We start from the raw sequence: 23,543 nt of genomic DNA, 5'->3' as shown, positions 1-23,543 counted from the left end.
GAGTGTACAGTGTCCAAGTACCATTTCCCATTCCTTCGACGATGAAATGTCCATGCCAAATTTAGGATGGCACGGTGGCGCAGCACTCCATTTGCTGTCTTACAGCACCAGAGATCCGGGTTCGATCCTAACTATGGGTGCTGTCTGTACGGAGTTTGTATGTTTTCCCAGTGACCTGCATGACTTTCTCCATGACCAGCATGACTTTTCTCTAGGTGCTCTGGTAACCCCCCCCCCCCCCAACTCCAATGACGTGCAGGTTTGTAGGTTAATTGGCTTCAGTAAAATTGTAAATTGTCCCTAGTGTGTAGGATAGTGTTAGTGTGTGGGGATCAGCACATCCTTCGTCAGATATGGTGCCCAATCTTGGTCACAATATTCCAAATGCGGCCTTACCAGCACCTTATAGAACCTCAGCAATACATCCCTGTTGTTTGTACAAGCCCTCTTGAAATAAATGCTAGCATTGAGTTTGCTTTCTTAATACTGATACCGGATGTGCTGGTGTTGGAGAGGGTCCAGAGGAGGTTTATGAGATGATCCCAGGAATGATTGGGTTAACATATGATAAGCGTTTGATGGCTCTGGGCCTGTTCTCACTGGAGTTCAGAAAGATGAGAGGGACCTCAATGAAACTTACCGAATAGTGAAAGGCCTGGATAGAGTGGATGTGGAGAGGATGTTTCCACTAGTGGAGAGTTGAGGATCAGAGGGCACAGCCTCAGAATAAAAGGACACACCGTTAGAATGCAGATGAGGAGGAATTTCTTTAGTGGTGAATCTGTGAAATTCATTGCCACAGACTGATTCTTGATTAGTAAGGGTGTCAGAGGTTATGTGGAGTAGGCAGGAGAATGGGGTTAAGAGGGAAAGATAGATCAGCAATGATTGAATGGCAGAATAGACTTGATGGGCCGAATGGCCTAATTCTGCTCTTATAACCTTTGAACCTAATTCATGGTGACCCTTTGCATGCTGTTCGCAAATGAGGATCTACTATCATCTGATAAAATTGGTCTACTCTTTTAATTAGAGTCATAGAGTTATATACTGTAGCACGGAAATCGGCCCTTCGACCCAACTTGACAATTCCGACCAAGGTTCCCCATTCATCCATGGTGCTTTTCAATGGTTCAATGGTTCAAAGTGTTTAAAATTGGAGAGGGAGGTAAATCGGAGGTGTCAGTGTTACAGTTGAATAAAGGGGACTATGGAGCCATGATGGAGGAGCTGGCCAAAGTTGACTGGAAAGATACCCTAGCAGGGATGATAGTGGAACAACAATGGCAGGTATTTCTGGGAATAATACAGAAGGTGCAGGATCAGTTCATTCCAAAGAGGAAAAAAGATTCCAAGGGGAATAAGGGGCAACCGTGGCTGACAAGGGACATCAGGGACAGTATAAAAATAAAAGAGAAGTACAACATAGCAAAGATGAGCGGGAAGCAAGAGGATTTGGTAATGTTTATAGAGCAACAGAAGATAACTAAAAAGGCAATACGGGGAGAATAGCGGCACATTTGGTTAGTAGTAACATGATCAGTCCAAGTCTGCATGGATTTACGAAGGGGAAATCATGCTTGACTAATCTTCTGGAATTTTTTGAGGATGTAACTAGGAAAATGGACAAGGGAGAGCCAGTGGATGTAGTGTACGTGGACATTCAGAAAGCATTTGATAAGGTCCCACATTGGAGATTCGTGGGAAAAATCAGGGCACATGGTATTGGGGGGAGAGTGCTGACATGGATAGAAAATTGGTTGGCAGACAGGAAATAAAGTGTAGGGATTAACAGGTCCCTTTCAGAATGGCAGGTAGTGACTAGTGGGGTACCGCAAGGCTCGGTGCTGGGACCGCAGCTATTTACAATATATCAATGATTTAGATGAAGGGATTCAAAGTAACATTAGCAACTTTGCAGATGACACAAAGCTGGGAGGCAATGTGAACTGTGAGGAGGATGCCATGAGAATGCAGGGTGACTTGGACAGGTTGGGTGAGTGGGCAGATGCATGGCAGATGCAGTTTAATGTGGATAAATGTGAGGTTATCCACTTTGGTAGCAAAAATGGGAAGGCAGATTATTATCTAAATGGTGTCAAGTTGGGAAAAGGGCAAGTACAATGGGATCTGGGGGTCCTTGTTCATCAATCAATGAAAGTAAGCATGCAGGTACAGCAGGCAGTGAAGAAAGCGAAAGGCATGTTTATAACAAGAGGAGTTGAGTATAGGAGCAAAGAGGTCCTTCTGCAGTTGTATAGGGCCCTTGTGAGACCACACCTGGAGTATTGTGTGCAGTTTTAGTCCTCTAATTTGAGGAAGGACATTCTTGCTATTGATGGAGTGCAGCGTAGGTTTACAAGGTTAATTCCCGGGATGGCGGGACTGTTATATGCTGAGAGAATGGAGCGGCTGGGCTTGTATATTCTGGAGTTTAGAAGGATAAGAGGGAATCTTATTGAAATAAATAAGGGTTTGGTTACGCTAGAGGCAGGAAACATGTTCCCGATGTTGGGGGAGTCCAGAACCAGGGGACACAGTTTAAGAATAAGGGGTAAGCCATTTAGAATGGAGATGAGGAAACACTTGTTCTCACAGAGAGTGGTGAGTCTGTGGAATTCTCTGCCTCAGAGGGCGGTGGAGGCCGGTTCTCTGGATTCACAAACCATTTCCTGTTATTTACCATTACTTCAATAAAAGTACCATTTGTATTTGCTTTAGTTAGCAGCAAAATTAAAGAGCTGGAGACATTACATTTCTTTCTGCATTGCACATAGAGTGCAAAGTGTGAAGCTCAGGGTCCAAGAGAGAGAAGAATATATTGTACAGAGAGATTAAAAGATATCTTGAAAGATAAAAGCCAATGTAAATTGAGGTAAGCAAATTAAACAGGAGCACAGGAAACTGATAGGGCAGATGTTTTATCCAAAGCCCAATGCAGGCAGAAATCTTGGGTTTCCATCTTTGGAAATATTAATACCGAGTCCACCAGCAATTTTCAAGCAACTGGTGGTCTGGCATCCCCTTTAATCCGGACAAAATCATGAGAGTACACTTGAAATCTCCCCTCCCCCCAGAAGTCCCCCTGAAAATATGGCGCCTAGGCCGGCTGAGGCGGCTGATGTAGACCTCATCGGGACTTCCACGCTGATCGGCTGGGTCGTATTTGCCCCCTGCAGCTGGGACTCTGGAACTTCAGCCAAGCCAGAGCCGGCCGATCTGTTCCCATAGCCGACTTCAGAGGCCAACTTTGCGGGTCAGTATCTTGACTCCCCAGCGGTTCCGGTACTGTTTGACTCTTCTCAGAGGCCATGACCTCTGTTAGTCTGGCATAATGGATAATAGTAAGATTAAACGAGAACTTACCAGTTTGAAGTTTGATCTGTATTTTATGAGGAGGAACGTTGAGGGAATACGTGAAGAACCCGCTTCCAACGCATGCGTGTCATTCTTCAAAGCAGCGGTGTGAGGTCACAGAAACTATAATGACCTAACATAGTAAGATTATCAAAGAGATACCAGTTTTGATATGATCATAGGAGGGTGGGAGCGGAGGGCACGTATTCCCTCAACGTTCCTCCTCATAAAATACAGATCAAACTTCAAACTGGTAAGTTCTCGTTTAATCTTACTATTTTACTTCGGAGTCACGTGAGTGACTACGTGAAGATTTCAAAGCTCTGTGACCTCATGCCGTGGAACGAGTCCATGCTTCACAACTGCCTTGGGTATCGGGAGAGAGTATCATTAGCAATTTTAGACACACTTATACAAAGACTTGTGTGATATAACGAGAAAATACATTTATTAATTGAAATCATAGCCCTGTAACCCTTCGGGCAAATTATAATATTGAACGTAAAATGCTTTCCGAAAATGATGATGGCTCCAAAAACTGGTTTATTATAAAACCTTTGGAAAGTCCTTTCGGATGACCATCCTGCTATTCTGAGGATTTGGTCCGTGGGTACCTCAGAATTTTTGCTGCGGATTTTGCTGCAGCCCTGGTGGAATGAGATTTAAAACCATTAGTGTTTATTCCTGCCATCTTTAGGACACATTTGAGCCACCTTGAGATAGTTTGGGTCGTGACCCTTTTGTGCGGTTTCTTGTAAGAAATTAACAAAGCCATTTCCTGACCTCGAATGCTCTTAGTATATTCCATGTATAATTGGATATGTCTTGCTATACACAGACGTTCGTCATATGGATATGCCATAAATTCAATCACTTGACCCGATGAACCTGGTCTGTTTGTTTTATTAACTCATGTATGACAAACACCAGTTTCTCTCGTGAGATGATCAAGGAGTCCAGGCTCAGTTTGCTTAATGACTGGACTCGTTGTGCAGTAACTAACGCCATGAGCATAACCATCTTCATGGTCAGTTTCTGCAGTGATAATGCTGTTTATGGGCGACCAGCTCCTCAGCATGTTTAAAACGACACCCACATCCCAGATTTTGGAGTACCTGGTTTTAGGGGGATTTGCATTGAATATGCCCCTCATAAGTTTTGTTACCAGGAGGTGCGTTCCCACCGTGTGCCGCTCCGTTCCTTGTGATAGGTAATTGGAGAGTGCACTTCTGGCACTATTGATGGCACTGTAGCCCAATCGTTTATCATAATGGAGGTTTGTTAAGAATTCCAATACGGCCGGAATGTTCTTGGCCCTTTGGTCTAGGTTGTTGTCAAAGCAGTATATATGCCCCATTTCTTGATGTGTCCGAGGTACTGCTTCCGTGTTGACAGTCTTTGTGCGGATGTGATGAGATTCATCGTCCTGTCTGACAGCCCCATGCCGTGTAGTGGGTCTTTCAGACTCTACAAATCAACAAATCCATAGTCTTATGGCATGGGTGACTGCCCCCCTCCAGTTACTGGATGAATTAATAAATTCGGGCTATGTCCAATAATGGAACATGGTTCTAACACCATCCCCTGTATGACCGAATACCACGGTTAAGTAGGCCAATCGGGTACTATGAGAATCCCAGATGCCGAATATTGTTGAATTTTCCTTTGTACCCGATTGATGATGCAGAATGGGGGAAAAGCATAAAAAACGCCATTTCCCCCAATGCAGTGAGAAAGCATCTGTAGCTTCTGCCCCAGGGTCTGGTTCCCAGGACACATACCTTGGTAATTGGTGATTCAACCTGGACGCAAAAATATCAATATCTGGTCTACCATATTTTGCTGTAATTTCAGCAAATACATTTTATTTAACATCCATTCCGTGTTTTCACTAAATTTGCGTGACCTGGTGTCTGCCACTGAATTTAGCTTACCTTTATGTTGCCGATATCCAAATGTTTCTTTGGATACACCATTTTGTGATACCATAGACGAGTTGTCAATAATGATGGGGTTGGAGCAATACCTAATGCTATGTTCCCACCACTGTAGTTCAATTATAGCTTCCGTAGGCAGCTCCATAGGTCTATCAAAATGACCTTTGTTAAATTTGAGTGCTCTAATTTTTGCTCTTTGCAAATTTTGATAATGTAATGGCCCAAAATGTGTGGCCGGGAATGTAGCCACAATCTTCCCAATTATCCGGCCTACCCGTCTAATGGAGGGTCTGTTGGTGTTAAGAAGCTCGCTGCAATCCTCCTGTAGGGCTGCGGCTTTATTTATTGGTAAAGTTACTAACATATTGACCGTGTTAATGGTGAATCCTAGATAATCCATATTCGTTTCTGGTATCAATTTACACTTAACTACCGTCTGTGTTCCCCTTTGATGGATACTGTATAGTATGCATCTTTTAAGTCAATGCTTGTCATATAGAAACCAGCTGATACTAATTCTTTAGCAGTGATAAAGGTATCCATCTTAAAATGAACATATTGAACGAATGTGTTTAGGGTTGAAAGGTCAATGATAATCCTGCAACCCCCATCTTTTTTATTTTTAATAAATATGTTTGATACAAATTTTAATTGTTCATGAGTAGTATGCTCAATCACACCTTTTGTATACAATCGTTGTAGCTCCATGTGGGCTTTAGATTGTTCGGTTTTTGTAAGGACGAAATGCCTTTCTGGTGTATGTTGTACTGGGGGGTTATTGGGATGAGTAAATTCTATCAGATAACCCTGAATACTGCTTAGAACATACGAGTCTGTAGTGATTTTACACCATTCGTCACTGTAGTATTGTAACCTCCCTCCCACCGTCGTAGGTCCCTTTTTTACAAAAGAACCACACCCACCTACCTCCATGGTTACTGGTGGTTGTATTATTTTCTTTGTTTTTTGAAAAAAAAGGGGGTTTTGTTATTATTCGTGTTCGTGGTTGTACTGGAGGTTTAGGCTTCCGCATCTTCCAGGGTGGCCGTCCCTGGCCATACCCTAAAAGAAGGCGGCTGCGGGTTATATTGGGTTCTGGCACTGCCACTGATATAAGCCACACTTTTCGGTCTTCCATGTGGCTGGTACCGTGATCCAAAATAAGCCTTTGCGCTGGTTTTGATGAGCCCCAGTGTCTTGGCTTCCCCAAACAAAAGGGTTGGGGTTTTAACGGCTCTTTGTTTGCAAATTGTTGCATATTTAGGATCCAGTGCTGGCTGAATAGCCGCCCTCCGCATGCTATTCAGCTCATATTGTACATTACAGAACAGGGCTAGTGCGTCTTGGTGGCCTTTAGTTTGCTCTGTTTTGTCCAGGGTGCGGATGTAAGCTGTGATCCCTGCCGTAAGCCCCTTTAAGGCTTTCTGGATTTTGAGATCATGGTTCCTGATGTCCTTCCCCATATGCTTCCAAATGCATTGGTTGACACTGGGGATTTGTAATGCATCACAGTTACCAGGTGGCAGATGTCTGGCCAGTGTCTCTGTGAATATTTGTTGTTGGAGTTGATGGCCAGACATGTAGTTAATACTGGCTGCCATCCTGGAATCCAAGTCTGCCCCTGTTTGACTTGGTTTGAAGTAATCAGCCACCATGTCCAGCAGTGTATGTTTTTCTGCAGATTCAGGATCATGGGAAGCTGTGTGATCAGGGTCTGGCCCATCAGGGTCCTGCCCACTCTCCTCCGAAGAGGTCGAGATTTCAGGGGGTCCCTCACGGGGTACCCATATGGGGCTTGTCTGCCCACTGTGGCTAGTCTCCACATTCATGGGACTGCCACTGTGAAGGAGCTCCTCCAGCAGCTCCTTTAGACGGTGAGCTGCACTTGCTATTTTTGGCTGCTCCCATTTTTGCAGCCTTTCAGCAGTGTGCTGCTCTTCTCTGTATCCCAGCTGTTCCCATCCCCGGTACTCACGGGTGCTGGTTTGCGGGCTTTCCTCGTCCCGCCGCTGGCCACACCGGTCCTGACTGTCGGTCCACGTCTGTTCCCGGTCAGTTGTTTCTCCTGGCTGCTCCGTATGCAGCCACTCATAGCGGGTTTGTTCCGTCTGCCGCACCCGTTCAGCCCTGGTCCAATATTGATACGGGCTGGTCGCCCGCTGCTGCTCCAAGTCGGGCTCTGCTAGATGGTGCGTTTTTGTTTGAACTTTGCCTCCCGGCCGGTGAGTAAGTTTCGTCGGTGCCAGAATGATTTCTGGCACAGCTGATTCCTCTACCGAGGCATCTAGAGCCGACGGCTGCTGTCTCTGCCGTTCATCCACGTTTACAACGCGTTTCTCGGGCAGCTTTTTTGCAGACCGCTTCCTTTTCACTCTGTCCATTTTTCTGTGAATAAAAATGCAGAGTCCTTACCTGCCTTTTGCTGGTCCTTTTTTCCTTCTCCCGTTACAGGGGGACGTCCTCCACCCTTCTGTTGACTCGTGCAATGCGCTGTAGCGATATGACACGCATGCGTTGGAAGCGGGTTCTTCACATAGTCACTCACGTGACTCCGAAGTAAAATCAAGAAAGGCTCTGGAACCAAGGGTGCTGGAAAACCGGTGGTGAACACATACTGCCATTTCACTGTCAACGAGTCTTCCACAATGGTATTGCTAGTTGACTGAAGGGCCCTTTCTTGTGCTGTTTTGTTCGATGTTCTGTGTTCACTCTAGCACCATACCAGCATTTGGCCAGATATTGGTGCTCAAAACTCTTAGAGAGTGGAAGATGAAAGAAGAACAAATATTCTGCCTTTGAGCCGAGCATTTATGTTAGAGTTGCAGCATGGAAACGGGCACATTGGCCATCACACCGACCATCGATCAACCTTTCACATTAGTTCAATGTTATCTCACTTTCCCACTCCCTACACATTAATGGCAATTTACAGAGGGCTAATTAAACCATAAACCTACATGTCTTTGGGATGTGGGAGGAAACCGGGGCACCGGAGGAAACTCACACGGTCACAGGAAGAATGTGCAAACTCTGCACAGCGAACACCCGAGATCAGGATCGAACCAGGACCTCTAGTGCAGTGAGGCAGCAGCTCTACCAGCTGTGCCACTGAGTGTTTGACAGCAGAAACCACTCTGCACACAATAAAATAAACTTCTTGAGAAAAACACAGTGCTTGAACTCAGTGTGTCAGGCAGCATCGGTGGCGGGAGTGGACAGGCGACGTTTCAGGTCGGGACCTTCTTCAGACTTTTGTTTGAGATTCCAGCATCTGCAGTGCCTTGTGTCTCTGAAATAAAGTCTTGGTTTAGTAATAACTAATATTGCACAAGACATTGGAGATTGAGACATCGGCAACATCACCAGGTCAGGCCGACCCCTGCAACTTCCATTCAGTGCAGCCACTTGAACAATAACCATTTAAGGTCAAGTTGAGACTACATTTTTAGCTTTGAACTTGAAGGGTAGAAGATGGCACCAGAAATATGGCAAATCTTATGTACTACCTCAGTGTAATCTACTACCCTTTCACTCTTGTACTGGAGTATGATTGTGTCTATGTATAGTTAGATTTTTACTGAACTGTATGCAAATAAGGAATTTCACTTTACCTCAGTACATGTGACATTAAAGTTCCATTGAACCATTCATTGACACTCCAGGAATAGAAATGTTCTTATGCAATACAAAGAAACTGCAGATGCTGGTTTATACCAAAGATAGACACATAATACTAGAGTAACTAAACAGGTCAGGCAGCATCTCTGGAGAAAATAGATAGGTGACGTTTTGGGTCGGGATCCTTCTTCAGACTGCAGATGCTCTTCAGAATGTAAATGTTCTCATCCAGCTCAGGATTCCATTACTGAATCACTAGAGTCATAGAGTTAGAGTCACAGAGTCATACAGCGTGGAAACAGGCCCTTCGGCTCAACAAGCCCACATTGACCAACATGTCCCATCTACACTAGTCCCACTTGCCTGCTTTTGGCCCATATCCCTTTAAATCTGTCCTATCTATGTACCTGTCTAATTGTTTCTTTAACATTGCAATGGTCCTTGCATCAACTACCTCCTCTCACAGCTCGTTCCATACCTCCTCAAAACTTTGTCTGAAAAAGTTCCCCCTCAGATTCCTAGCAAAGCTTTCCCCTTTCTCCATAAACCTATGTCCTTTGGTTCTCGGAAAGAACTAGGGAAGGAGGCCATTCTGCCATCAAAACCATTCTTGCCTCTGGTGTAACAATCTCTTCAGTCTCATTCCTCCGCTCTTTCCTTTTAGTTCTGCAGATTATTTTCCTTTAAGGTGCCACCCAATTCTATTCTGAGGAGCCTGATTGATTCTCATTCCCCCGACTCACAACCAGTTCTTGGCCTGATAGGTTTTCCACATAAAATGGCAACATACCAAATAGTGATAGGCCTGGATAGAGTGGATGCGGGGAGGATGTTTCCACTAGTGGAGAGTTTCGGACCAGAGGTCACAGGCTCAGAATAAAAGGGCGCACCTTTAGTACGGAGATGAAGAGGAATTTCTTTAGTCAGAGGGTTGTGAATCTGTGGAATCCTTTGTCATTGACAGCGGTGGAAGCCAAACCATTGGGTGTTTAAAGATTGACAGGTTCTTGATTAGTAAGGGTGTCAAGGGTTACGAGGAGAAGGCAGAGAATGGGGTTGAGAGGGAAAGATAAATCAGCCATGATTGAATGGTGGAGTAGACTAGATGTGCCAATTAATGTCATTCTACTCCTATGACATGAGTTTATGAACTTATATTTTTTTTAACCCTTATCCCAGTCAGGTCTGCTAATGGAGAATGCTCCATTTATGATATCAAATCCAGTCATGATCTTGTCCATTTCCTTCAAAACTCCTTTCTACCAACAACTCCAAGTTCTGCAGTCTAACCTCAAGAGCTGAAATTCGACATCCCACGCACCTCTCCAGTAAATCTTTCCAATGTCTTCCCTGGGAACACTATTTCCCTTCCAGAGTGTGATGACTAGTACCAAACTCAATGTTCCCAGTTGTAGCCCAGGCAATATTTTGAACTAAGTTCAGCAGAACTTCCCTGCTTTTGTCTCTATGTCTCTGTTTATGACTCCCAGGATCCCATATATTTATTAACCGCTCACACAACATGTCCTGCCACTTTCAAAGATTCATGCCCATGTGCACACAGCTCCCTCAGTTCCCATGCACTTTGTGCCTTTTAGTCAACATTGTCTCTCTGCATTCCTTCTGCCACAGAATGTCATTTCATATTTCTATGTATAAAATTTCATCTGTCTCTTGTCAGCACACTCTTACAACCCAGTGTAATCCACTATCCTCCTCACAGTTTATCACACTTTCAGCATTTCTATCATCAGCAAACTCCTACGAATATAAAAACAAAATTAGTAGCACTACCACTAAATCCTAGGGAATTAATATCGTCATAGAGTTATAGTCATAGAGAGTGGAAATAGGCCCTTTTGCCAAACTTGCCCATACCGACCAACATGTCCCATTACACTAGTCCCCCCTGCCGTTTAGCTTATGTCCCTCTAAACCTATCCTAATCATGTACGTGTCTAAATGTTTCTTAATTGTTGTGTTAGTACCTGCCTCAACTACCTCGCCTGGAATACACCCACAATCATTTGTGTAAAAGTGTTATCCCTCAGGTTACTATTAAATCTTTCACCCCTCACATTAAACCTATGTCCTCTGGTTCTCTATTCCCCTACTGCCCAACCGATCAGGATCCTGCTGCAGTTTTTGACAACCATCTTCACTGTCTCCAATACCACCCACTTTTGCGTCATCTGTATTAACAAATATGTGACACAGACTAGTCTGAGTAACAATACGAATGAGCTGTGGTAGGAAATGGACAAGCAATGTTAGGTGACATTTTGACTTGCCTTTCCACTGCCACACTGACTTCAAAGTGGTTTAGATAGTCTCTGCCCAGTGATGGAGACAGAGAGATTAAGAAAGAGGAGAGAGATGTCAGAGATAGTCCAGTGGATGAGGGTAGGGTTCCCCGACCCAAAACCACCCATCCATGATCTCCATAGATGTTGCCAGACCTGCTGAGTTTCTCCAGCACTTTGTATCCCACACTGTCTTATCTGTTGCTCCATATTGAAAAAGCCAAACACAAACTGAAAGATCAACATTGGTCGAGGCATTGAGTATAAGAGTTGGGAAGACATGTTGCAACTTTAGAGGACTTTGGTTAAGCTATACTTGGAGTATTGTGTGCAGTTCTGGTTGCCTCTTCTGATGAGACTGATAGAAGTATAAAAAGATGACAGGCATAGATAGGGTAGACAGTCTGAACCTTTTTCCCAGGGTGGAAATGTCAAAGTGGATTGGACATTGTTTCAAGGTGAGAGGGACAAAGATTAAAAGGAAGATAGACACCAAAACTGGAGTAACTCAACAGGACAGGCAGCATCTCTGGAGAGAAGGAATGGGTGACATTTCAGGTTGAGACCCTCCTTCAGACTGGTTATGGATAAAGGAAACGAGAGATATAGACGGTGATGTGGAGAAATTAAGAACAACGAATGAAAGATATGCAAAAAAGTAATGACGATGACGGAAACAGGCCATTAGCTGTTTGTTAGGTGAAAACGAGAACCTAGTGCGACTTGGGTGGGAGAGGGATAGAGAGAGAGGGAATGCCGGGGCTACTAAAAGTGTGACAAGCTGAGTGAAGTGAAAAGTAGATGAGCAGGGCATGTTTTTTACACAGTGGGTGGTGGAGGCAGATACAATTGTGGAATTTAAGATGCATTTAGATAGCCTATGGATATGTAGGGAATTGTGGGTTATGGATAACGTGCATGCAGAGGAAAATAGTTTAATGGTAATCTGTTCGGCACAGACATTGTGGGACAAAGGATCTGTTCTTGCACTGTACTGTTCTATAGATGCAGAAACAAGCCTCAATTGCCTCCTCCCTGTGCTTTGTGTTTTACTCAAGGTCCCAGCATCTGCAGTTCCTTGAGTCTCCATTCTGAAATACCATCTGGGCAACTTCCTCCACATTCCCTTTTCTCAAGTTAGCTCATTAAAAACATTGAGCATTTTGCCAAACAGATTTGGTCTCCAACACATTTCTCTTCACTCCTTTACCACTGCCAAGGTTAAACGAACTGGCACACACTTACTGGACACATATTCCACTGAAATGATTTGGAAGGGTTTATGATTAAATGCTGGATATGTAAACATTTCTAAAATTCTTTTATATTATTATTTTTTTAGAGATATGCGTTAACCACACAAAGAGATATTAAACACAAGAGAATGAAACTTCTTGCTTTGGGCACAATTGACAATTCCAGTTTCAACTGCTACTAAAAACCATGCATTTTGGAAAGATTTAAAAAAAAACTGAGTTTACATTAAAATCTCATTTGAATAGCATCAAACAGAATCTTTTCAGAATCAAACGGCATCATAAATTAGAATGATTAAAAAACAGATTAAAATATTCCTCGGTCATGGACAGATTGTACAATTGGATGTGGAGAGGATGTTTCCACTAGTGGGAGGGTCTAGGACCAGGGGGCTCAGCCTCATAATAAAAGGACATACTTTTAGGAAGGAGATGAGGAGGAATTGCTTTAGTCAGCGGGTGGAGAATCTGTGGAATTCATTGCCACAGAAGGCTGTGGAGGCCGTCATTGGGTATTTTTAAGTGGAGATTGACAGATTCTTGATTAGTAAGGGTGTCAGGGATTCTGTGGAGAAGGCAGGATAATGGGTTTGATAGGGAAAGATACTTCAGCCATGATGGGTGTCAGAGGTTATGGAGAGATGACAGGAGAATGGGTTTAGCTATGATTGAATGACAGAGTAGACTTGATGGACCAAATCTACTGCTATCACATGATGTTATGATCTTTTGATCTCATGATGATTGAATGGCAGAGTAGGATTGATGGGCTGAATGGCCTAATTTTGCTCTTATGACTTGAACTAATTTGATTCATGTGGATGAAAATATGTTTATCAATAACATGGAAATACAGTGAACAAGTTCAAAGAGTCAGCGAGCCATGCATCATGGAAACAGGCCCTTCTGCCCAACTCGTACTGTACATGGAGACCAACATACCCCATCTAAGCTGGACCATTTGCCCATGTTTTTACCATGTTTTTCTATACCTTTCCTTTCCATATACCTATCCAGGTTTCTTTTAAATGTTGTTACTGTACCTGCCTCAACTACTTCCTCTGGCAGCTCATTCCATATTCCCACCACCCTCTGTGTAAGAAAATTGTCCCTTGGGTTGTTGTTAGATCTTTCCCCTCTCAGCTTAAACCTATGTCCACTGGTTCTTGATTCCCCTACTCTGAGTAAAAGACTATGTATTCACCTGATCTATTCCCCTCATGATTTTATATACCTCTATAAAATCACCTCTCAACCTCCTGTACTCCAAGGAATAAAGTCCCAGCCTGCACAACCTCTCACAAGAGCTCAGTCCCTCGAGTCTTGGCAACATCCTCCTAAATCTTCTATGCATTCTTTCCAGCTTACTGGCATCTTTCTTACAGCAGGGTGACCCAAACATAGAGCTCAGAAGACAATCCAGATTCACAAAATAGACTCAAAAAGATTGCTAGATTATTTAGTTGGTTTAGTTAATTGTCACGTGTACCAAGGTACAGTGAAAAGCTGTGGGTCTCGACCCCAAACGTCACCCATTCCTTCTCTCCAGAGATGCTGCCTGACCCGCCGAGTTACTCCAGCATTTTGTGCCAACCTTCGATTAAAACCAGCAAATGCAGTTCTTTCCTACACTGTGAAAAACTTTTGTTGCGTGCCTACCTGTCAGCGAAACGACTCTACATTACAATCGAGCCACCCATAGTGTACAGAAACGTGATGAAGGGAATAATGTTTAGTGCAACATAAAGTCCAGTAAAGTCTGATTAAAGGTAGTCTGAAGGTCTCCAATGAGGTAGATAGTCGCCCAGCACCGTGCTCTAGTTGTTGAAGGATTTCTTGTTGATTTGCAAAGCAATAACAAAGCATGGAATTTGTGGCATTGGGAGTTTGTTACTTCAGTGTTGAACTGAAGTAAGGTGTAGCGATTGTTCTGATTATAACCATAGTTCAGCACATATCCATATGGTTCAGTTTCAGACAGTTACACCAGCACATAAATGGGCAAGGCATAGGACCTAGCATGGACAAATGGAATTAGTGTGGTTAGTCAAATAGCCAGCATGAATGTGATGGGCCGAAGGGCCTGTTCCTTTGCTGTACAGCTCTGTGAGTCTTTGGTTATATATCAATGGAGATGAGGCATTCTGCAGAAACCTGCTTCAGCTTTCCAGCATTCATAAAACCAAAAGACATAGGAGCAGAATTAGGCCATTTGGCCCATCGAGTCTGTTCCGCCATTCGCTCATGGCTGATCTATTATTCCCTCTCAACCCCATTCTCCTGCATTCACCCCGTAAACTTTGACATCCTTAATAATCATGAACCTATCAATCTCCACTTTAAAAATGCCTAGTGACTTGACCTCAAAACAGAAGTATTTAATCTTCTGTGGGTCACTCTGAGAATCAACCTCCCTCGCCCTGCATGTTTTTGTCCGCAGTGTTCTGGGAGCGACTGTGCCAGTGCTGTCTATGGATTTATTTAATCTCTTGAGGTTGCTGCTGCATTCTACATCTGTTGGACTTCCCATTACTGCAATCAATACTCCCTCTGCAGCCTGACAGAACACTCATGTAAATAAACCTTTGTCTTCAGAACTGTGTGCAGTAGAATTACTGCTTTAAATTCACTCCTGGATATCACTAGTCACATCGGATTCAATTGTGTTGAAACTTAAAGGGAATCTGACTCATTGAGTCATAGAGCCACAGTGTCATAGAGTTGTACAGCATGGAAACAGACCCTTTGGTGGCCAAGATGCCACATTTAAGCCAATCCCATTTGCCCATATTTGGCTCATATCCCTCTAAACCTTTCTAGCCATTTACCTGTCCATGTTCCGACAAAGGCCTTTGACCTAAAAAAAAGAGACATAGAATGCTGGAGTAACTCAACGTGTCAGGCAGCGTCCCTGGAGAACATGGATATATGACGCTTTGGAACTGATGTCTTCTTTGTATTTTTTGTTTTTCTCGTTTTTCTTTTTGTAAACCAGCACCTACAGTTCCTCAGATGGACTCAATAACAAATGAATGCTAATCCTTCGACATTATAGCAAAGAGTGATAGAGGTGAGAAATGCTGGGTGATATTTTGATCAGAACACTCAGAACATTTTGAACAGGCTGTGACTCTATTCCCTGGAGCACATGAGGATGAGGGGTGATCTCATGGAGGTGTATAAAATCATGAGAGGAATAGATCGGGTATACGCCCAGACTCTCTTGCCCAGAGTAGGGGAATCAAGAACCAGAGGGCATAGGTTCAAGGTGAAGGGGGAAAGATTTTATTGGAACCTGTGGGGTAACCTTTTCACACAAAAGGTGGTGGGTATACGGACCGAGCTGCCTGAGTTGAGGCAACATTTTAGAAGTAATTAGACAAGTACGTGGATAGGACAGGTTTAGAGGGATATGGGCCAGATGCAGGCAAGTGGACTAGTGTAGATGGAACACGTTGTTCGGCGTGGGTAAGTTGTGCCACAGGGCCTGTTTCTGCAATGTATAACTCTAATTGACACCTGTTTCTAAGTCATGATGAACTGTACTATATGAAATGGGAAGAACATTTCTTAATATTCATTATAGGGTAGTGAATGTTTGGAATTTTCTACCCAAGTCACTCAGTTTATTCACGAAGGAGATTGATAGATATTTGGATATAAAGGAAATCAAGAGATTTGGAGAGCGTGCTGGTGTTGACTCCAAAGATTAGCCATGAACTTACAGAGTGATGAAGCGGACAATGAATAGTTTCCTGTTGGTTGAATATAATAGCTTTTCTCCCTCTCTTGGACTTGAGATTATGTTTTTGACAACTTATTCTGTGTAAAGCCGCTCTCTCTGTTCTTGGCCCTGATATCATCACTGTAGATTCCATTCACTTCACAATGCAGACTTTACTCAAGTACATCAGTGGCACCCTCTGTGAATGAAGCAATCAGGCCGATATAACTAGTCCAATGTACTTGACGAGAATCCAAGTCTTGTTGGCACATCTTGATTTCAGCGGAAATATAAAGTAGAAGCAAGATTGGAAACAAAAGTGTAGTAGTCGTGGAATTATTCTGAGACTAATTGTCTCGCAATGCCCTTTGGAGCACGTGTTTTGAAATTGTGATTATCAGTTGGGGTGGCACGGTGATGCAGTGGTAGAGTTGCTGCCTTACAGCGCCAGCGACCTGGATTCGATCCAGAACACAGGTGCTGTCTGTGCAGTTTGTACATTCTCCGTGTGGCCACGTGGGTTTTCTCCGGATGCTTTAGTTTCCTCCCACACTCCCTCAAACTAGAGACAATTTACAATCTTTACCGAAGCCAATTAACCTACAAACCTGTATATCTTTGGAATGTGTGAGGAAATAAGAGCACCTGGGGAAAAACAACAGGGTCACAGGGAAAATGGACAAACTCTATACAGACAGCACCTGTGGTCAGGATCAAACCCAGTTCTCCAGCGCTGTAAGGCAGCAACTCTACTACTGCGCCATCATGCTGCCCATCTGTGGAGGGAATGGATGGGTGACCTTTCAGTTTGGGACCTTGCGGAAAAGACTGAGTCAAAATGTTTCTTGTCCATTTCCCTCCACAGATGCTGCCTGACCCACTGTGCTCCTCTGGCACTTTGTGATTTACTCACGGTTCCAGCATCTGCAGTTCCTTGTTCAGAGCCATTGTTCATGCCTCAAGCCAAATTGTTTTATAGCCCACAAAGTTTATAAAATGGAGACACTGTCACAATACAGGAAAAATGCAAGCCAAATTAAACACCATCATGCTCATACTGTAGTGCCTTAGCAAAGCACACAAACAGGTGGGAAATAGAGGGGTACGGATGAGGTGCAGGCAGATGGGATTAGTTCTTTGGCATCATGGTCAGCACAGACATGGTGGGCTGAAGGGCCTCATCTTGTGCTGTACTGTTCTATGTTATACTGTATGTTCTCAATAGATTCGAACTTGACAATATGGACACAAGGAACTACAGATGCTGAAATCTTGCATAGAACACAAAGTGCTGGAGTAATTCAATGGAACAGGCAGCATGGAAATGGACAGCCGACGTTTCAGGTCGAGACTCTTGGATTTCAGGAGTCTGAAGAAGGGCCCTGACCAAAAATGTCACCTATCCATGTCCTCTAGAGATACTGCCTAACCTGCTGAGTTACTCCAGTACTTTGTGTTCGATGCAAGATTTCAGCAACTGTATTTATTTATGTCTTCAGATTTAGAATTGTGCTAACCAAATGATAAAATGGAATTTTCATTTATACCCACAGAATAAAAGATGAACTCAATTCAGTTCAATACCTAATCCATGCAAAACCCATTAAATATTTTCATTAGTCCATATTGCATGGCACAGTGGACTAACTTACATTTTATTTTGAAAGATCTCTTGCAATATTAAAAAAATATTCATCTGACTGCTAAATCATTTACTGCATGTTTCTTTAACATTCAATAAATATGTCAGGCAGCAGGACTTTGATGAATTACGCATTGCGTGTACAGCTGCAATTAATAAAATAGCGGCATGTTACTGTATGTAGTCTAGACTGGAGGGTTATCTCGATAAGAATGCCATTCTAGATTCTTGAATGACAGGTACATTCAACCTGTCGGCGCAATTAAGGTAATATGAGGCAGCACTGCAATGCAGCGGTAGAGTTGCTACCTCATAGTGCCAGACACTTGGGTTTGATCCTGACCTCGGATGCTGTCAGTGTGGAGTTTGCACGTTCTCCCTGTGACCGCAAGCGTTTCCTCCAGGTGCTCCAGTTTCTTCCCAAACTCCAAAGACATGCAGGTTTGCAGGTTAATTGGCTTCTGTAAATCATCCCTAGTGTATAGGATAGAACTAGTGTGAACGGATGACTGCTGGTCGGAGCGGACTTGGTGGGCCAAAGGGTTCTGTTTCCATGTTGTATCTCTAAATCAAAAATTAACTAAAACTAACTCAAACTAAAATTAAAATTAAAACTAAAACTAAAACTAAAACTAAAACTAAAACTAAAACTAACACTAACACTAAAATTAAAATTAAAACTAAAACTGAAACTAACTAAGCATATTAGAACCTCAACATTAAGTTGTGCAAGTTTGCTTATGAGTTTGGTTGGGGAAGGAATGGGTTACAGACTCTGATTGGGTGGAAATTAGTATTGGATGAGTAAAACCTTGTCAATTTTTCTCTCAATCCATATATCTGTCGGCCTTGCTGATGGAATAGTCCCATTACTTATCACACACCATTAAACCATTGAACTGATACCGTTCCTCAGTGCCTCTAAGTCAAAGAACTATCAGATCAAAAGCTCCTTCAAAGGATACCACAAAGGCAGCAGAGTGGCGCAGCAGTAGCATTACAGTGCCAGAGACCCAGGATCGATCCAGTCTATGGGTGCTGTCAGTACTGAGTATATGTTCATCCTGATCTGCATGGGTTTTCTCCAGGTGCTCCAGTTTTCGCCCACACTCCAAAGATGTACAGGTTTGTAGGCTAATTGGCTTGGTAAAATTGTAAATTGTCCCTAGAGTGTAGAATTGGGCTAGTGTGCAGGGATCCCTGTCCGGCACAGACTCAGTGGGCCAAAGGGCGGTATCTCTAAACAAAATTAAAGATGGTGCCAAACCTGGTGAGTTATTTCAGCGTTTTGTGTCTTATTCATCTTGATGTTGTTTATACGAAAGTACTGCAGAACCATAATAGTTATTGGGCTATTGATTTCCGATTAATACATGTGGATTTGGACAATACATTTGGACCTGAACTATTTGGAAACATGTACATTCCTTATACATCATCTACAAATTTGGAATTCCTTCCAACAGCATAATGATGGAGCAAACACCGTTATGTTTCTGAGTCTCCTGAACCTATGACCTCCTGAAGGCAAAAATGGAAACATGAATCCTCACCTCACTGCAACCTCACTCTGACCACCAGAAAAAAAGTTAAATGATTGGTCACCCTGTTATAGGAAAGATGTTGTCAAGCTGCAGAGACAATTTACAAGGATGTTGCCAGGACTCGAAGGCTTGAGCTACAGGGAGAGGTTGAGCAGGCTGCACTTTATTCCTTAGAGTGCAGGATGATGAAGGGTGATCATATAGAGGTGTACAAGATGATGAGGGGTGTGTAGGAAAGAACTGCAGATGCTGGTTTATATCAAAGGTAGACATAAAATGCTGGAGTAACTCAGCGGAACAGGCAGCATCTCTGGAGAGAAGGAATGGGTGACGATTCGGGTCGAGATCCTTCTTCAGGCTGATGGGTCAAGATAATGAGGGGAATAGATAGGTTAATGCACCTTTACCCAATGTAGCATATCCAAGAAACAGAGGTTATATGTTTAAGGTGAGGAGGGAAAGATTTAATAGGAACCTGAGGGGCAACCTCTTTACACAAAGGGTGGTGGGTATATGGAACAAGCTGACAGAGGAGTTAGTTGAGGCAGATACTGTCATAATGTTAAAAAAAAATTTTGGATAGGTGCATGGATAGGACAGTTTTAGAGAGATATGGGCCAAATTCAGGCAGGTGGGACTAGTGTAGATGGGGCATGTTGGTCGGCAGGGGCATATTGGGCTGAAGGACTCTATGACTATAACTCTATGATTATCATTCACGAAGGTTTGATTCACTAACTCCAGAATCGATCTTACGTTGTGCTGTGTTCTTCTCCTCGTGTGTAACATCAACTAAAATGATGCCCACTTCTGCCATTAAATGCCTCACATTCAGGAATGGATTAACTAGTCGAAACTGTTAATTGGTATTTCCTCACAAAAGTGGTGGAACCCCTTATATATTACAGTGTCAATAGGAAAAAATGCTCAGTACCAACATAAATACATTGAAAATCAATTGGAGTATTGAACCAACTATACAAAGTGATACCCTAATTGCCCATGTTTATATTATCAGTAACCACTACATTGAGAGCTCTGGAGGAAACTAATAGAGAGACAATTTTACTTCGGAGTCACGTGAGTGACTACGTGAAGAACCCGCTCAGTGCGCAGGCGCGGCATTACGCCAGCAGTGCAACAGCGGCAGCGGGAGCTAGGCACTCCCGCAACAGAGAAACGGACCGTCAGGTGAGTATCCTGAGGTCGGGTTTTCTTTTACAGGGGAGCCCCTTTTTCTGCTTGTGTTTTACAGGCAGAGAAAAAGGCTCTGGAACAAAACTGTCCCCCGTTCGAGGAGGAACGTTTCCCGTCGGGGGGAAGGGGGGCAGCAGCAGGCGGTAGGAGCGACCCGGTGTTCCTCTATTCCCCGACACCGTGCCGAGCCCAGCCCGATAGCGGGCTGGATGTATAGCCACCCGAAGAGGCATCCGGCAGGTGTTCCCGATTTGGGACGGGACGTCTCTCCACCCGCACGGGGGGAGAGAGAGCCGCCTGAGCCGCTGGAGCGGTTCACGGAGCAGGTGCCTGCGAGACGCGCTGCATGAGGGGCGCTCTCGCTACTACAAGGCACAAAAGCTCCAGAAGAAGGCGGTAGGAACATTTAACCGGGCGTTCCGCTATCCCCACACCGCGCCGAAGCCAGTCCCGCTAGTGCCTGAGCTGCGGGCTGGATGTCTAGCCATCCGAAGAGGCATCCGGCCGGTGGCTTCCGACTTGTCGGAGGGGACGTCTCTCCACCCGCATGGGAGAGAGACAGCCGCCTGAGCCACTGGAGCGGCTCCTGGAGCAGGAGCTCCTGCGAGACATGCTACGTGAGGGGCAGTCTCGCTGGAGGGTTCAGGCATACCCTCCACAGTGCCTAGGCACTGCCCATCGCTTCCTCCTTAGTGTGGTTAGCTTTGGGGTGACCAGTGGCTGGGCTGGTCATGAAGAGGGGTCACTGGCTGAACAATATCGGGAGTATGCTTGAGGTACAGGATCAGGAAGAGCTGCTGGGTGTGGCCGCTATGTGGCTCCACCACTAGCGAGATGGCTTTTCAGTCTCAACTGATGGCCAGCTTACTACCTGTCTTTTCCAAATAACCTCTCCAAGACAGGTAGCCATTAGGCGTTGGTTTTATCACGCCTCCCCTAAATTGCATTTACTCAAAGTGCCCGCCATTATTGGGGGATACATTGAGCAGCGCATTTAACCTAAATATTTTAAAAATGCATTTGGTACCCTGACGTCGGCTATCATGTCCACCTGCTCATTCCAGAAGGGCAGGATAGTATGGCAAAACACCTGACCCTACTGTTCAACGGTATACCTCATAACTTCTGAAATGAACTCACAAACCTGCCCTCAATCTATGAAATTAACAGGACTATGAGAACGCCGACCTCATAAGCACAGATCCTGCTACCTGGCACTTACCAAACCAGTCCTAAAAAACTGGACGAAGTGTTCAAACTATTCGGCACAAGAGGGCAGAGTCTGGAATGAGCACCACACTAAACCAGACAGCAGTACCTCTACGTGTCCACCTGGGGCGTCTACCTCATGGTACTGGTGAAAGCTCGGGGCCTGCATGCCAAACCTGTAGCATTTTAGGCCACGGCCCAGAGCAGGCCCCAGGGGAAAATGTGCCACCCCCCAACAAACATCGTCCCTACAAGAACAAGGAACCAGAAACCGAAGAAAACAACAATGAAGACAGATAAGTATGGTTCCTACCATCACATAAATGTTAAGGGTTGTACTAACAAGGGGTGGATGAATCACGCCTGGTTAGGAAGCTATCACTCTTGGTAGTTATATACCAAAAAATAAATACAAGGGGAATAGAATTAATATCTTGCCACCAATTCAGCAAGCACCCCAAGTGGTCTACCCTCCCACGATGGTGAATGTCGCACCATCGTTGATAAACCACTTGAGTATTTCACCGGGTATACCCATTCATGGGATTTGTAACTACTACCATGGATCCAAGGATACTTTATGGTAGACATCGACCTTGAAGATGCACACTATTCAGTACCTTCTCATATAAGTTTCGGATATACCGCAATTACCTGGATGGAGTAACCATGATGAGCGTTGCGGCATTTAAGTCAAAGTTATCCAGAATCAACTAGCCCTGACACTTAGAAACATTCCGTCATGGCATGTCTATATATTAACGACAAACTATCCTTGGATACAGCTTTAGCTGCATCGCTTCTCGGCCTTTTGGCTAAGATCAAGTGTAGTATCTGTTCTTATCAGTTTAATAATCTGATACGTCCCTTATCTAGGGACCATATATTAAATTGAATTTTGGAACAGGGAGATGGAATAGGGGCTTGCTCCGTCCACTCCACGCATCGACCCAGTATTGCAGTGCCTCTGGGAACGGTGCACAAAATATATATCCAGATATTTACGTTGACCATCCACAACGTTGTTATCTGGTATTCATTAAGACTATCAGTCATGGTGCATTAACCACCAATCAACTACGTGGCAAAGTAATTGGGATATAGCAGCATTACCAGCTACTGAACTTTGTACCTTTCCTATGAGCTGAGATACTAGTGTTCAAAACTATCTCCATACCTGTAATATGGGGGCAAATGGATTAATCTGTAGTGTTATCATGGAATTTATCGGCAGGAAGGATTATGGTTGTACACTTCCACCTGTTTTGAGTAACATCTTATGTGTCCTGATGTGTTACTGAGCTTGTAATACTTAATGCCAATATGAATTGACTTAAACATGTTATATATTAACTTACTTAATTCTAGTGAAGCATTTGCTCAGTAATCCACCAAATTTGCATGTTCGTTTATAAGATAACAACATCAGTGGTGGCATATACCAAACCACTTGGGCGGAGAACATCGATATTAGGGGACAATTTATTAACAATTGGAAACCGTATGTCGTCAAACATGTTTGACCATCAGTAATTCACCTATCAGGTGAGCTAAATACTGTAAACATACATTTAAACCAAAAATATTTGCTGAAATCACTAAGCAATATGGACACCAGATATCGATTCCTCATATCCAATTAAATCACCACGTACTAACTTACGTCACATGAAACCAATCTCAAGGCAGCGGCAATGGAGACATTCCCGCGTATTGAGGGGTGGGGGGAACCTAATCTCTATGTTTTCCTTTCCTT

The 23,543-nt window shown here is 43.9% G+C and overlaps 1 non-coding gene across 1 annotated transcript; it reads left to right on the top strand.

Annotated features, from left to right (window-relative positions):
* The first annotated feature begins 22,582 nt into the window (after positions 1–22,582).
* On the top strand, positions 22,583–22,774 carry LOC116979456. Its single transcript, XR_004413734.1, has one exon. It is a non-coding gene; the product is annotated as a U2 spliceosomal RNA (small nuclear RNA).
* The last annotated feature ends 769 nt before the right edge of the window (positions 22,775–23,543 follow it).

The sequence above is a fragment of the Amblyraja radiata genome, chromosome 12 (genome assembly GCF_010909765.2).
Source record: "Amblyraja radiata isolate CabotCenter1 chromosome 12, sAmbRad1.1.pri, whole genome shotgun sequence".
Classification (NCBI taxonomy): Eukaryota; Metazoa; Chordata; class Chondrichthyes; order Rajiformes; family Rajidae; genus Amblyraja; species Amblyraja radiata.
This window is presented reverse-complemented; position numbering and strand designations above follow the sequence as displayed.